At 57.7% G+C, this 13358-nt stretch overlaps 1 long non-coding RNA gene across 1 annotated transcript; it reads left to right on the top strand.

Annotated features, from left to right (window-relative positions):
* Nucleotides 1–1256: 1256 nt before the first annotated feature.
* On the top strand, nucleotides 1257–13068 carry LOC308617800. Its single transcript, XR_014015938.1, has 3 exons — nucleotides 1257–1443; nucleotides 10640–10780; nucleotides 12834–13068. It is a non-coding gene; the product is annotated as an uncharacterized lncRNA (long non-coding RNA).
* The last annotated feature ends 290 nt before the right edge of the window (nucleotides 13069–13358 follow it).

Here is a 13358-nt window from a genome sequence, read left to right as displayed (position 1 = left end):
GCGACGCGCGGCCGAGCGCCAGGCGGAGGGAGAGCGCGAGATCGGGCCGTTGCCAAGAGACTGGCGGCTCTGACGCGCGCGCTGATGAGGCCGTCGCCAGGGCGACCGCGGGGTGGTGACGTCAGGGACGCCGGCCGCCCGAGGCTCGCCCGCCAGCGCCCGCGTTCCCGCCGGCGCGCGCCCGCTACCGGACGCCGCGGGCGCTGCGGGCGGCTTAACCCTTTCGTCCCCGGGCGCAGCCGTCCCTCCTGCACGCGCGTGCACGGCCGCTTTCGCCCAGGTCCCCGTCGTCTCGCACCCTGCAACAGGCTTGGTTCTAGCGCGGTTCCGAAACCCCCTGAAGTGCAACACAGGTGCGGCTGCGTCCTCTTCAGCCTTCTACTCCAGGTTCCTCATTATCAGGGTACGGGTTTCATGTGTCCCCCAGTTTCCGTTGGAAGTGCTCGGCCTTGGCACCTCTATTAGGGGAAGTACCAGGTGGGGCCCGGGAGACCTCACAGACTCGCAGAATGGGCCATACGGGCTGCAGGCGACAGCAGGCCAGCTCCCACACCCCAAATTGGCCACCCAGGCCCAGAGGGGAGCTGCCACCCACCAGCGACCCTCCGGAGCGCGGCAGCTGCATACATGGAGGACCTGGGCAGCCCACTTCGAGTACTGTTGCTCCGTAGGAGCCTCAATTGTTTAGGAAGTTAGAAACGTCCACACAGGAAAGCTGGCCAGCATCTCTGTAACCTACGCCAGCGCGGGGCGTGGGGACGGCCCGAGTGCTGTGAGCCCCCAGGCTGGGTCGCAGGTAGTTCTGGGTCCTCCCGCCTGGCCTGGCCCCGCCCCACCCGGGACGGGCCGGGGGAGGGGTCACATCAGCGGTCAGAAGCCCCCAGGTGACTGGAGGCAGCTATTTGCTGTGGAGTTCCTCACGGTGATGGAGGAAGGGCCCAGTGGGCTGATTTCCGGGGGGACTGGAGGTCTAGGTCCAGGTGGAATGGACCCCACGCAGCAAGGCCTTCCGGTTCTTGGGACCAGAGTATTGGGAAACTCAGTTAGCAGCACCCTCATAAAGGTCGGGCCTTTGACTCGACTCGTCCGGATGACGAAAGTGCCCTGTCCCTTGGGGAGGGGGAGCGCCTCCCAAGAGGGCCAACAGGCGGGGTCAACAGTGGGCGAGGACCTCACCCCTGGCGAGGCTGGACACTGCAGTTCCCGTGGCCTCCGTTTCTTTTGTCCGCTGCCGGGTCCACCATGCTGTTTCCCCAGAGCTGCGGGGGCGTGAGGGGTGGGGACCTGTGCCCTCAGGACCGAGGTGCCCGCAGCCTGGTCCCCGCTCGAGAGGAGGGTATGAAAAAGGCGGAGGGTGACAGTTTCCACTGGCATCACGGCTCACACTGCATGTTCCTTTGTGCCTCACCAGAAAAGAAGATGTTTTCGAAGAGAAGACAGAGGGTATGGAGAATGGTATTTCTTAAATATTAGGAAGGCAGCACTTTTGAGATTTAAATTCTGCGTCTAGCCTGCAATCATTTTTACCTTGTGTTAAATAAAAGTACCACTTCAGAGGAGGGGCTGGGAGCAAGAGTTAAGTGAAATGGATACAGAACTTAGACACCTTCTCAGGAGGCTGCCTGGCGAGGGCGCCTCATGGAGCTGGGATGCCCTTCTCCTGGTGACCGATTGCAGGCCTGGGCAAATAGTTCCCATCACCCCCTCCCTGGGCAGTTGTTTGTGGGTTTAGTTTGTTCTGAAAGGCCTTTCAAGGACATAAAGAGTCCCAGAGTTTTCTTTAGTCTTTCAAAAGTGCCTTCGTTATCTGTCCCAAGTTTATCCATAGAGATTTTGGAGGAATATTTTTTACTTCCTTCAAGCTGAGTAGTTTACAACTGCCTTCCTCTCCTTCGGGGGGGGGGGGTCCCAGCACCCCGCTAATCTCTTCCTAGGAGAATGAGACGCAGAGTGAAGAGACTAGGGACCTGAATGCGCTCACCTGCTGTCCCTCGTTCTGTGACTTAAGAGCTTTTCTCAGGCTCATCCAGGTGACATCCAGCAAGCCGGTTCCTCCACCCCTCACCCACCCAGCCCCAGATCTAGCCAGAGTCTTTGGAAAGGTCGTAGATGTTTGCAAACGCCTGGCTGGCTGTTTGGAAACATTTTGTCGGTGCTGAATAGAAACTGCAGGCAAAAGAGCCGAAGCTGCCTCCCCAGAGAGGGTCCCTGGACCCAGGCTCATTTGACCCCGCTCCCAGCCCTTCCTGAGGGTCCCACCATCTGAACAGCCCTGCGCGGGCTGTGGCCATTCCCCAGCCCCTGGGCGGCAAGCCTGCTCTTTGGACAATGCAGGCAGGGCAGAGGAAAAGGCAGACCTCAGAAGGGCTGTCATCCCACAGTGGGGTTCCTCCTGGCACCCCTGTGAATTTGCTGCTGCTGAGCCTCTGTTTCCAAGGGCCTTTAGTTGTTGCTTGTCTCCTCAGCCCCTGGAGGCTGTAATTCCTTCCAGAATTCTTGCTTTATTTTCATGTTTCTAGTCTTCCATGCTTTGTACACAATATGAGGAAAAAATACTAAGTGCGTGCTTCTACAGACGTAAGAAAGTGACTTGAGGAATTCTCCACCTAACCTAGTGGAAGAAATACTCTCAAAGTCTGCAAGAATGGTACCATAGACCTAGATATAGATACCACTGCAGATTCGGGAGAAACAGTAAGTCAGATTTCTTTTCCATTTGGAATTTCTTAAGCCTGTCTTATAACTGCAGTGTTTCTGGAATTCATCTTACTGTTTCTAGATCTTGAGCCTGCAGACCCCATCAACAGGTCTCTTTAACATTCACAGGCGTGCCCAACCTGGTGGGTGTCCTAAACCTGCTCCCCTCTGGGACTAAAGGTGGGGGGACACCAGCATCCCTCTCCAGGTGGCTTTCCCCTGGTCACCAAGAGTACGACAAGGCACTTTTCTTTCTTGACACCCTTCTCCTAGGTACTCAAGGCCCTTGTCTGTCCTCCTGGCTTTGTTTCCCTTGGTTTTGTGTGGTTTATTGAAGGCATTAGCCCAATGATCGCAGGTCTCAGAGAAAAAGATCAGCCGCCAGCAGCATCCGTGGGCCTCAAGGGCGGCCCTGGTCCCTTCTGCTGCCTGCTGCGTCTGTAGAGCTTAAGACACAGACACACTTACAGACACATGTGCACTGCGTCTAGGAGTTATGGCCCCTGGCCTGGGGTCCAGTAGGCGAGAGGAGAACCCAGCTGTTCTCAGGCCAACTCAGGAGCTTGGGTGAAGCAGCTGTCCAACACCGCCAAGTGTGTCAGCCTCCCACAGCTCCGCTTCCTACGCGTGGGATGCGTTTGCTCTGTGACTGCCGTGGTGATGGCCGTACTCCTCAGTCCAGGCTCCCCGCAGGCTGGGAGAGAAGGAATCCCAGTCCTGGGGATGTTGGGCCTGGGCCGGAGGTGTCGGGGTTCTGGAGAGGCAGCCATGGGACGGGCAGGGCGGATTTCCAACACTGTGGGTTTCAGAGGCACAGCAGCAGGAGCTTCCTATTCACAGACCAGCTGGCCCCGGGACCCCAAGTTCTAGGCTTTCTCTTGCCATCTCTGTTCCTGTCACCACTGAGGAACCGGTGTGCCTAATGGGCTAGTCACGGTTGGTACTGCACCTGAGGCCTCGACAGGCCTTGGGGTGTCTGGCTCCCTGGCCCGTGTTCTGAGCCCTGTCCTAAGGAAGCCGGGGGTGGGCTGCAGGGGCCGAGGTAGGCGGCAGAGAGCCAGCAAGGGCCAGACGGAGGTATCGCATTTACTGGGGGGGGCTCCTGAGAACAGCAACAGCAAGGTTCCTGGCAGGGGTGGTCACGTGTCGTGGCAGCTCACCCACAGTAACCCTCTGTCCTCTGGTGGAGGGCAGGGCACTCGGGAACGCCCGAGGTTTCCGCCGTTGCACCTGCGGCATCGCCCAGTCAGGAAGAGCAGTCCCACCCCTCCACGCTGCGGAGCAGAAGCCGCTGGGACACCTGGGGGACGAGCACCAGGAGCCCAGCGTGGGGCCGGGTGTGGGCCTCCTTCCTGCAGGGGCCGCACAGAGCACCCCGACTCCTTCTGGGAGATGTCAGACTTCTAAGGGGTGGTTCTCAGCTACTTGTCTCTGGGGCACCCACTGGCGTCAAGCACGCTGTACATACTGGCCTTTGTGTCACACTTCACTCATCCCCCAAATCTGTGAATTTCTACTCTTCGCGAGAACCGTGCTAGGCGCTGCCTGGAGCGCAGGTGAGCTTTGTGACAGGCTGGTAGGGACCGCGGGAAGGGAAGGGCCAGGTCAGAGAGAGGGGAGGCGGCCAGGCATGCCAGGGCCGAGGGAGCCACCCACCAGCGCCTACCCAGGCTCGTGAAGTGCCTACCGTGTGCCGTGCGCTCTCCGGGGCTGTGAGCACAGTGGGAGGAGAACAGATGAGATGCCTTCCCCTGAGGGCCACCATCCGGCTAAGGAGACAGACAATAAAGACCAGACGTTTGGGGGGCTGGGGGAGGATGGGTAAGAAGCTTTCAGAAGGCAGCCACTGGGAGGAGGAAAAGAAGTCAGAGCGATGGAACAGAGTGCTTTGGCCGGAAAGTGGCCGTACACGGGGGGCTCCTTCTGTTTCTGCCACAGAGAGAAGGCAGAGGGTGTGGACCCAAGGGCGGGAGGCCGAGAGGACCAGCTGATGGGGGGAGGAGAGGAGAGAGGAGATCCGGACCAGCTCCACGACGGAAAGGCAAAATGGAGGAAGGACTGGAATTGTTGAAGGTCCATTGAAAAACGATTGCCCAAACGGTTGTGTGACTTTTCTCTGGAGGCGCTCAGATGACGGGTGTGGCCTAAGTGGGTATATGTGGGCTTCACCAGGGTTGAGGCCCTGCGGGGCGAGGATGATGGTGGGGAGAGAGGTGAGGATGAGGGGGAAAGGAGTTCGGGATGATGCCTGGCAGTGAGTCCGGCCTGGAGTGTGGCTTCCAAGCTGAGGAGGAGGGATGAGGACAGGAAGTGGGGGGGGGGGCGTCCCTGGCGACAGGTCCTGACGGCTCTGAAGGTCTAAGCAGTCTGCCCATTCCGGACCTTGGGGGAGAAGTGAAGGATCCCCCCGTTCCGGGAGCAGGTTCCCAGGGTGAGCAAGAGAGGGATGGGCAGTGACGGAAAGGCCAGGGCCCCAGCTCTCCCTGTGGCTTGTGGATGGATCCGGTCAATTTCAGCGGCATCAAGTGAGAGCCAGATCAATGCTCCCTGAGCAGACTGGTCTTTTCTGATAAAGACTTTGTTTTTTTCTAAATATAAACATCAATAGAAAACTCAGTAGAAAATTTAGAAAATACAGAGATATGTAAAGACAAAACCAAAAAACACTGGCAATGCTGCTGACAGTTTGATATTTTTCCATGCGGTCTTTTTATAAAAGTAGTATCGAGATCCTTCCGTGTATGACGTACCTCCTGCCTTTTTCGCCAGCCCTGCAGAGGAAGCCTCTTGCCAGGTCATTAAACCACCATCAGAGTCATGCCTGGAATTCCACGATGGAGGAGGCTGTACCGTCCCCGATTTAACCCCCTGTTGTCCTCCTCCCCCATGCCAACATCTTGGTCACTCTGACAAGCCTTTCTGCTCATATTCTCCAGGCGACTTCCTTGGAGATGCCGTGGCTGTCTGAGAGGCATCCGGGGTCCAGACTGGACACCTGGCCCAGCCTGCTCAGGACAGCACAGCCCCAGGGAGGAGGGTGGTACCTGGTGGCCAAGAGCAGACTCTCAGAAACCGAGGGCTCCCAGATGGCCCTGGGGACCCGCAGGCTCAGGCCACCACAGCAGGGCTTGGGGGCCGTGGAAAAGGGAGAGGCCTCATCCCCCGGTTGCCAAGGTGACGCGGAAGCCTCTGATTGCCCAGGAGGACCCGTGGCTCAGCATCGGGCTTTTTCGGTGCAGCCTATAAAGGTGTTTTCGTTCTTTCTGACCTGGTTTTCATGGATTTTGGTATTGTTGTTTGTTTAAAAAGAAAACACATGGACTTACGTCACGAAGAGGCAAAGACGTCACTGGCATCAACTAATAAAAATGACCATAAACTCGTCCCCAGACTAAACACCCATAATGACACCTGACAGGTACAGTGTGACACCTAATGAGCCGTGCGGAGGTACAGGACATGGACAAAGTGGGACGAGGTCCCGTGGCATTAGCACACCACTGTCAAGCTTGCATCTGCTCGGTGGTTCCTGCTAAACCAGAAAACCAAACTTCGGTGGGAAAAAAGCAAAATTTTCGTGTACGACATAGCTCAGTCTAAAACCCCTCAGAACGGGTGAGAGTTTTAAATCGGGCAGAGCCTTTCAGGGTGCCTGGACCAGGAAGAAGGTCCAACCAGCCCCGCCTCAGGGCCAGGAATCTCTGGGTCACCCCAAGGCCTCAAAGGAGGTTTCCAGAACCTTCTTCTCATAGATAAACCACAGACCAGGGTTTGAAGACCTGAACCACCAGCACTGGAACCGCCAAAGTCTCAGATCCCCAAACCAGCTGGGTTTCCTTCCGTTTTCCCAGAATGGGTGTGCAGGTGCACGAGGATGCCACGGGCCACCTCCTGGTTTCCCTCGGCAACGGCTGACAGCTGACATGAGATGGCCTACGATGATGTGATGTATTGAGATCATGTAGAAGCCGAAAGAAGTTTAAGCACCTAAAAAAATAGAGGAAGGGTTAGCAGCCTGGGCATTCCCAGCCCACTTCAGCATTTGTTACCCCTGGACAGAGGGACTCCCAAGTGCTCCCAGGGCAAGTCCGCCTCTGTCCAGGCCTGCAGGTACACGCAGAGTCCTGGGCTGACTTGGGACCCGGTTGAAGCCTCTTTCCTTGTTGTCCATGGTGACACGCAGAGCCGGCTGCAGGACCGGGGACCAGTCAGTGTCACGGCATCAGGGCAGTGGCGGGAGCTGGGCTCTGTCAACTCTGACGATTTTATTTATCTTATTTTTTAAAATTTATTTTGGCCACACAGCGTGGCATGCGGGATCTTAGTTCCCTAACCAGGGATCGAACCCGGGCCCCGTGCAGTGAAAGCGTGGAGTCTTAACCACTGGACCGCCAGGGAAGTCCCAGCTCTGACAATTTTATATCTTGTTTTTTCTATTTATATAAAGGGAATTTCTCTGTGTCATATTATCTAAAGACATTATCTTTAGCGTTTAATATTCCATTATGTCTAATATTTATTTCACACTTCCATTTATTTAACATTTCACCTATTTTCAGACATGTGTTGTTTTTACACAAGCTATGTGGCTTCAAACAACAGAAATCCATTCTCCCACAGTCTGGAGGCCAGAAGGCTGAGATCAAGGTGTGGGCAGGGCCGGGCTCCCTCCTGAGGCTCGAGGGGGGGGTCCTTCCTGCCTCTCCCATCTCCTGTCAGCTCTCAGCAACGCTTGTCATTCCTTGGCTAGCCACAGGTTTTTCTCTTCTGCTGGGTGGCATCGTCACGCCCGGAGAACGTGCCTGACAAAACCCTCTGATGTGACATTATTATGCAATGATCCGTAGAGCAAGGGTGCCACAGCAGTGACACAACCCAAAGGCAGTGTTTGGCCTCCAGGAAAAAAAATCCACAAAGATAAATAAAAGAAAAATATGTGTAAGAAAGATGTAAAGGACTAAATATCCTTACTATGTAAAGAATTCTCAGAGTAAATAAGAGAAGCATTCACCCTACTAGGGGACATCTTTTGATTTTGCCCACCCAGTCCCTGTCTCCTCCATCTGCAAACAGCTGCCAGGAACCAGCCCTCTCCCACCCTTGTCCGTGAGATTTGAGGGAGGTGACCTCTACTTCCCCTCCAGAGGTGGAACTTGACACACACCTGGCCGGCGAAGGGGCTCCTGGGGTCTCTGGCTGGAGCTATGGGGGGGAGAGGCTGTGAACCTGGTAAGATGTTAGCCATCGCTGCTGCAGTGGGGTGAGCTAGCTGCCTGAGAACAAAGCCACATGGCGGGTGGTGAGGGGGAGAGCTGAGATGCTGGTGAAAAGACGGAAGAGAGCAGAGAAACGCCGAATGAGGACCAGGGTCCAGCTCAGCCTGAACCCTAACGTGCCCTGAAGCCTTCACTGACGTCAACCACGGACTTTCTCTTTTAGCTTCAAGCAGTTCAAGTTGCATTTCTGTCATTCACAACCAAGGGAGACTTGGCCGAGACCCATTAACAGAAAATAGAAGATCTGACTCGCAGAAGAAATACGAAGGCCGATAAACACGAAAACAGAATCAGTCGGAGTAGGAACATTCCGGAATTGCGCCTTAAAACGAAGGCACACTGTTGTATGAGTTGTGTACCCCCCAAAAGTCCTAATCCCCAGCACCTAAGAATGTCACTTCATTTGGAATTAGGGTCGTTTCAGACAGAATTAGCTGAGATGAGGTCATCCTGGAATGGGTGGGTCTCTGACCCAATCTGACTGGTGTCCTTGTAAGAAGAGACATCTGGGGGAAGGGATGGGTGTGGTGGGTCTACACCAGCATCTCAGCTCTCCCCCTCACCACCCGCCGTGTGGCTTTGTTCTCAGGCAGCTAGCTCACCCCACTGCAGCAGCGATGGCTAACATCTTACCAGGTTCACAGCCTCTCCCCCCCATAGCTCCAGCCAGAGACCCCAGGAGCCCCTTCGCCGGCCAGGTGTGTGTCAAGTTCCACCTCTGGAGGGGAAGTAGAGGTCACCTCCCTCAAATCTCACGGACAAGGGTGGGAGAGGGCTGGTTCCTGGCAGCTGTTTGCAGATGGAGGAGACAGGGACTGGGTGGGCAAAATCAAAAGATGTCCCCTAGTAGGGTGAATGCTTCTCTTATTTACTCTGAGAATTCTTTACATAGTAAGGATATTTAGTCCTTTACATCTTTCTTACACATATTTTTCTTTTATTTACCTTTGTGGATTTTTTTTCCTGGAGGCCAAACACTGCCTTTGGGTTGTGTCACTGCTGTGGCACCCTTGCTCTACGGATCATTGCATCATAATGTCACATCAGAGGGTTTTGTCAGGCACGTTCTCCGGGCGTGACGATGCCACCCAGCAGAAGAGAAAAACCTGCGGCTAGTACGTCAGTAAATGAGTTGGCATCTGAAAGCTTATCTTCACAGTGCAGACGTCACAGGTGAAGGCTAAAGCAGAGAGACTGTGGCAGCACCTGGTGAAAGACCGGCTGTGCCCGTCAAAGTGACCGCGGTTGTGCAATAAGAGGCAGAGGGCAACAAGGGCCCTGCTCTGGGTGTAGGCCTCCAGTCCTCCTCCCTCGGCCTCAAAAATGTGATAAGGAATGTGACTTTGAACTCGTTCACCTGGGATCGGGGTCATGCACTGCAGGTGAGCCAAGCGGGTGCCCTGACCCTCCCAGAGGCTGCACTGCCCGTCTGGGAGGAGCTCACAGGTGCCCCACCCCACCCAGGAAGGGGCCCCGGCCCCACCCTCTCTCCCCTTCTCCTTCCCAAGGTGTAGACCCTAAAGCACCGGGAGGACGTCCCTGTAAACGCCGCTGCTTTTCCCCCTTCACCATCGGGGGTCCCAGGTCGCACTGCCACTATCTTTAAGTTCAAGGGTGACGGCACCGCTAGGTTCCTGATAAGAGGCCTGTACAGCTGTGGGCCCGGGCAGGACACTGCTGGCGGGAGGGAGCATATGGGGGCCGGGCTTGCGGCAAGGAGAGCAAGGAGGGCTGTGGGATGGTCACGGGGCACCTGTGTCCCCCCACCTGGGGAAGGCCTCCCTGGAGACCGTGCAGGCTCCCCAGGGCCACCCCTCCGCATGCACACTGGCTCTGGCTACAGGGGCCCGAGCCCATCCCCGTCACAGCCCCCTGCCCAGGGCTGACAGAGCAGCACGAGGGGGGTGGCAATGGGGAGAGGGTCACGTTAGATGCAAGCACCCCCAAAAAAGCAGGCACTGTGTTAGTCAGGGTTCTCGGGAGAAACAGACCAATAGGTAGGTAGGTAGGTAGACAGACAGACAGACAGACAGATCTACTCTGAGGAGTTGGCTTCCAACCGCAGGCTGGGGGCCCAGGAGAGCCCGCGGTGCAGTTCATCCCAAGCGTGAAGGCCTGAGAGCCAGGAGCCCTGATATCTGAGTCCCGCTCTGAGCCCAAAGGCGGGAGAAGGTGGGACTTCCCACCTCAGCGTCGGGCAAAGAGCCGTGTCCCCTTCCTCGGTCTCCAGGGGGGAAGCCCGGCTCCGCCTGCTGCTGACGGCCCCTTCTGTCTAAATCCTCAGGCCTCAGAAAGAGGAGCAGCCCAGGGCCAGCTGCCCGGGTGGGGCTGGGACCAGGGAGCTGGGCAGGGCCGGGGGAGAGGGGGTCACACGGAGGCTGCCCCCACACACACCCTGACCCCTCCTACTGCCCCTCCAGGGCTGCTTTGGGGGATCACCAATTTCTGGGGGGGCAAAGCAGGACAGGGCGGGGCCGGGCATTAAGGGGAGCGGGGCGGCTCACCCGCGCCGTGTGGTTTGTCCCGGGGCCTGCATCCGGGGAGGGAGGGACTGAGGGTCACAGAGCAGCTATGCGGGGTCCCCACGTTTGGGACTCGGGGACAATCCTGCCTTCCTGGAATTCTATTGTATTCAGTACATGTGATTTAATTTTCTTCCTTTACAGGCTTTTCAAGTAACTTCACAAATCGGAAAACCGCTCGCAGCCCTTCGCGGTCAACCTGGTGGACACAGACCCAGCACCTCGGCCCCAGCACACGCTCACACCCTTCCCCGCCCGCGCGCACACACGAACCTCCACACACAGGTACACGCGGGCCCCTCCCCTGCCCCTCCCCCAGCGCGCCCCGCGCCCGGGCCTCGCTTTCCACTTCCCGCCCGGCCGGCGTGACACAACTGCTGCCAGCGTACACTCCCCTGAGCCCCGTGTAAACACGCCCGCTGCCATGCGTACAGAAGGCCACCCCTCGGGCCTGCTGGACGTGCTTCCTGCCAGAAAGACCGTGGACCTGAGGCCCACTAGGACGAGGTCAGCCAACTCACCGGCCTTCGGCCAGCTGGCCTGGCCCGCTCTGTGCCCTGGCTGCAGAAGGGGGCTAGGCCTGGCCCCCGCAGGGGGAGGGTCTTGGCCTTGCAGGTGCAGAAGGGCCCTCGGGGAGCACAGCAGGCCGGCCCAGGCCCAGAGACACTCCCACAGCAGACAAGGGACACGAGAGCCCAGGAGGGAGACCCGGGGTGGCCTCGGCAGGCGGGCAGGCTGGGCCCAGGGGGCAGGTCTGCGGGGCCCAGGCTGGAGGTGGGAGGAGAAACAGGGCCTGAAGAGCCAACAGGAAGTAGGTCCGGGGTGAAAGGAGGGGCCAGAGGGGCCTCTTGCTCAGGCCTCCCCAGCGGAGCCTCGGCCCGACCGTCTCCCTGGACCAACTGCGCGTCTGCAGCACAAACAGCAATGGTGCGGCAGGCGAGGTTTCTTTTTTTTTTTTTTCTGTATGCGGGCCTCTCACTGTTGTGGCCTCTCCCGTTGCGGAGCACAGGCTCTGGACGCGCAGGCTCAGTGGCCATGGCTCACGGGCCCAGCCGCTCCTGCACCGGCAGGCGGACTCTCAACCACTGCGCCACCAGGGAAGCCCCCTGGCGAGGTTTTTCTTAAATTGACCCTAAATCATGGGATGGCCGAGCAGCTGCCATATGTGTGCCTGCACCTCCCCTCGTATAGAGGACCACGCGGGAGCCCGCAGACTTGGAAGATGGCCCACGAGAGGACGCGGAACGAGGGGAGGGCGTCGGGGGGCCGGACACCCAGCGTCCCCGGAGGCGGCAAGGCAGGGTTCCACCGGGGACGCCCATCTGTGGGGCACCCACTGAGACCCAAGGCCCTCTGGGTCCCAGCCCCTCGGTCCCTTGTCCAGGCTCCAGTCGAGGACCACCCGCTCTTAGAGCCCCCGCTGCGCCCCATAGCCCACCATGGCCTGGCACTGCTCAGCTTCCTGGGAGCTGCAGGCCGGCTGCTTCTCCCGGGGTCGCTCAGTTCGTGCTCATCTTCACGCAGGGACGGACGGCCCTGTCTCTGCCCTTGTCCAGCTCTGGAGGCGCTCACCACGCCCTCCTGAACGGGGACCTGGAACCAGAGTCAGGAGAGCGAGTCCCTGGCCCCAGGGCGAAGGGGATGGCAGACAATGGCTCACCGCAGGCCTAGGGGCCACGCCCTTCCGCCCTTGCCTGAGGGCGTTCTCGGGGTATGGACGGGCTCCTCTAAAACCCCAAGAGCAAAGTTCACCCCACAGGGCTGGGAGCTGGTGGGTAGACACTGGCTTCCTCGCCCAGAGGCATGCCAGATGCCACCACTTACTAGCAGCTTCCCTCTCCCACCCCCACCTCCTCACTGGGCTTCCTGGGGTCGCCTCCACCATAAACGACCTTCACCCAAATCCTTGCCTCGGGTCAGCCCTTGGAGGAACTTGAGTTTGGACCAGGGTGACGCTCTGAGCAAGCTCAGGGGCTCAGGGTGGGCAAGCCAGCATGTAGAGGGAAGGCTGGGTTCTCTGCTTGCTTGGCTCAGGCGGTGAGGAAACAGCAAGGAGGCCTTACTCAGAGCTGGTGGGCGGGGAGGCGGGGGGCAGAGGCACAGTGAGTCCTTTATCCACAGACGTCGGCACTGCGTCACAGCCAAGCCTCCTGACGCCCTGGGACATCACCCTGTGTTTGCGCCTTTCCTTTCTCGGCGCCGAGCCCGAGAGCCCGAGAATCCCCTCCGTACTCAGATGGGGGTTGGAAATAACCTCAGCTGCAACTAATCGCTGATTTAATCAGGAAAGAACGGAGAACCTATTAGAACACTCCTGGTAATGATTACTCACCTGCAGGTGAAAGCGGCTTTGACCTTGTGGGAGCTCCCCCAAGGGCATCTCCACCCTGGAGTCACTGGGTACCCTGCCTGGGCCAAGCAGAGCACACTTGGAAAACCCAGAGAGCGTGCAGGCACTTCCCCCCGTGTGACCATCCAGAAGCTTCCCCGGGGAACCAACTTTAGGAACTGATGTATTTAAAATCCAAATTGAAATAAAAGGCAAGTTACTGAGAAATTATTTTCTTTGCATAGTGGTTCCCCAAAGGATTCCTTAAGCCGTGGGATTTTGGGGGTGTTTCTAACTGCAGCATAACTGAGGGCATCCTGCCTGATATGGTCCTCCGCTAAAAATGGGGGTGACACGCTGGCCCTCCCACCTCACCAGGATGATTGGAGGACCACATTCAAGGAGGACACTGTTGTAACCATAATGTGCTGTGATGGATGTGTCAGGGTCCTGAGGCCGCCACCACAAGCACAACAGACCAGGTGGCTCGGACAGCAGAAGCTTATCTATCTTCTCACAGTCTCGAGGACAGAA

Source organism: Mesoplodon bidens, assembly GCF_964165515.1.
Source record: "Mesoplodon bidens genome assembly, chromosome: 5".
Taxonomy (NCBI): domain Eukaryota; kingdom Metazoa; phylum Chordata; class Mammalia; order Artiodactyla; family Ziphiidae; genus Mesoplodon; species Mesoplodon bidens.
The sequence above is the reverse complement of the archived record's forward strand: the minus strand, read 5'-3'. Positions and strand labels throughout refer to the sequence as shown.